A 3,274-nucleotide genomic window follows, 5' to 3' on the forward strand; every position below is an offset into this window, starting at 1 on the left:
TTAGAAACATCACGAAATAGGATTAAAATCACAGATGAAAGAGACCTGGGATGGAGCAGCTTTAAGAGTTTTAAAAATAAAATGGCTTGTTAATAACCCATGCTTAAGTTTTAACATAAATAACGGTAATGTTGTTGGGTTTACAATGCTTATATATTACAATAGAAATGAATGCTGGTTGTACAATACTATGATGAAGGTTTAAATATGTTCTGTATTGTACTGCTGCTGCATGAGGCGATCATAACTTTATGGATTATTGCTTTGATTTTTCAATTACTGTTTTCTTTTACAAATTAGGGCTTTCAAAATGTGTGCTGCTTAACCTACATGGAAAGAAGAAACGGCTTCTGTGGGGCAAATTAGTACATACCCTTTCATCAGATTGATAGCGTACACAAATGTTCATTGAATGCTTGTTCATTGAGTGCATCATTTGCAGTTAATGAAATACTGTAGAACTATAGGATAGTGACCTAATACTGGATGCAGATTGATTTATTCATCCTATAACCCACCTGGATAAGCCACAGCTAGATTGTATTGAAGCATTTCACATCACTGGGGAATTGCCCTGAACTGCAACCACCTGTCCTTGGTTATCCTGGGATTGTCCTTAAAAGCAGGTGGTTGATGAAATCCAGAGTGATTTGTCAGTGTTGTAAAATGCTCTAATGAAATTCAGTGGTGCATTATCCTGATTTTAACGTGTGCATCTATTACAGCTTTATTGCACACAGTACTGTATTTAACAGGTTACACTGCATATTTAGTGAGATAACATGGCAAAACTGCTTAGTATAGGCTACGTGGAATTACAGCAGCGTTTTGAAAAGAGCTTTGAACACTTTAAATTTATAAATGTAAAAAGTTGTCAGGAAGTTAACAATCAAAAGAAAAATTACCGGTACGTTATTTAAACAGTTCTAGCAACACCTGGGGATGTGTAACGGTATATTTTTCAGAACCCCGCTACTTACTCTTTAAGATGTTTTGTAGAGGGCAGTTACTGTTGTTAATAACTGTATGATTTGGATGAGTAAGGGAAAGTGCCCTACCTTTCGCTGTTATTAAGGACGGTTTTCAAAGCCTGGTTTTATGATTCTTCTACTCTAGGTTGTCTGTTCATGAAACATCTGAACTGTTTTGTGTTTATTTAATAACTTTAAAAATAATAAGTAACTTTAAAAATAGTCTTTAATAAAGTGTGGTTTATGTATTTGGGAAACGTGAATATTAAATGTATGTATTTATTTTAAATAATGTAAATGCATTTTAATTTAATGCATTTTTTTGTGTTTCTTTACATTCCAAGCAGTACAACAGTACATTATAATTATATAAGAAAACAGAAACCACAATGGGTTTTGTTATTATAATTTGTTTTTTTTATTTCTTTTTGTTGTGTCAATGTGTTTGACAACTACAGAAAATGTATATTGTAAAAAAAAATAAGGGTTTTTTTATATATAAATCTCAGTTGTTCTATAGTATGAAAAGAAGAGTGTATACACATAAATTATGCTGGGAGAAATTACAAATAACTATGATTATTGAATAAAATATGGTGTATTTAAACAAAACTAACAAACTGTTTTCTGTATGGTGTGTCACATGAATCCTGATTTACATGACTCCTGAGAAGAGCTTATTAAATTGCAATTAAACTTGGTTATGACAAGTTACTGAGATTTGCGGTTAGAGTTGATACGGAGATCTCGCATGTGCAGTTTTTTTAAATGTGTATTTTATTTTTTAAATATTGAATTATTTTCAAAGTGACAGGAACAGGACCACCTTGTATATCAAACTGTTGAGTTTTAGTAGAGACATTATTTTGTACATAGTACAGTATAGGAGTGTCTGTCTGTACTGTAGTTCACAGAGAAATACTTATCCAATTATGATGAAACTCGCTAGAGACATTCTTTAGCATATGGAGGCTATCTACATCAATATTTTTACATGCACATGCAGGCCATGGTAATCTTGATGGCTCTAGTTTTGTATTTACAGCAGTGGCAGGGAAAGTAATACTTAGAGTTGGGACAGGAAAAGGTCTCAGTTTCATGCTGAAAAACATATTGCTGATGACCAAAGCAAGTCAGTCACAGTAAGTGAAGCAACTGGTTTGATAATGAGAGGACAGAAAGGTGTTGAAGGGGGTTGAATGCATTTCACTGTCCTACCAGCTGCTTTTTCTAATAACCAGCATGCTTTCCATCCAGCAATTGGGGGCCCTGCCCCCCTCATGACTACAAGTATACAGACAAGCTGCCAATCCTGTTTAGCTTTAGAAGACTGACGGAAAGCAATTATTGTGTATCATCCGATTGTCACGTTTTCAGTACAATAATATCTGCTAAAGGATCAACTATGATGACGGTCCTATAATGGTGTTGCTCTCCAGTGAATGTTTCTGCAGTTAAATAATCAGCTGACTTATTTGCCAAACTGTATTTATGCTTCTGTATTATTATTATGATTATTATTATTATTATTATTATTAAATAACAATAATTTATACTAAACTCTGCTTAGTTCATGTTGAGGCCTTTTTTTAACCTAAAAATGCAAAAAGAATCTGAGTTTCTTTTCAAAGAATTTTGAAGTTGTTATTCTGTTAGGTGTCTTTATCGTATGCTGTTGCTTATAGTCTGTAAATATTAATATTGACAACGCCAAAGAATGAATGTCAATAAGGGCTAGATGTTGGCTCTGAACTACCTATGAAAAATAAGATCACAGTAAATAATCCCACAATAGGAACCATACTTAAAAGGTGGCCATTGGTGCTACACACACACACAACCTTCTCACAACACTTCACAATGTTTGTAAGGCATGACTTCACTGGTTGTGCATCTGAGAGCTGGTGCTCAAGACATGAAAATCAATACTGTAAATTTAAAAAAAAAGCATAAGATATAGCTGGAAATGTTGTACAGATACTGTATTGCTACTGAACAGTTTAATGAAAGTATCAAAATATAACAATCCAGAACAATACATTATATAGATGTTAAGACAAGTGCAGCTCATCCACTGCTTAAAAAAAAAAAAAAACTGCAAATCCGGAAGACCTTGGAGAGGTTTAGGTTTTACTTCACCGACATCACAAGCGACCAATGGGAAACTTCGGCAGAGGAAGCTCCTGCGCGCCATTCAATCAGAGCGAGCCGTGGGAGTGGTCTGTAAGGTTTGGCGTGTTGACGTCAGAATCTGCGTGTCCAATGAGAGGTGTCGTTCGTTGGACACCGCCAAGCTCAGTTTG

The sequence above is a fragment of the Polyodon spathula genome, chromosome 9, assembly GCF_017654505.1.
Source record: "Polyodon spathula isolate WHYD16114869_AA chromosome 9, ASM1765450v1, whole genome shotgun sequence".
Taxonomy (NCBI): domain Eukaryota; kingdom Metazoa; phylum Chordata; class Actinopteri; order Acipenseriformes; family Polyodontidae; genus Polyodon; species Polyodon spathula.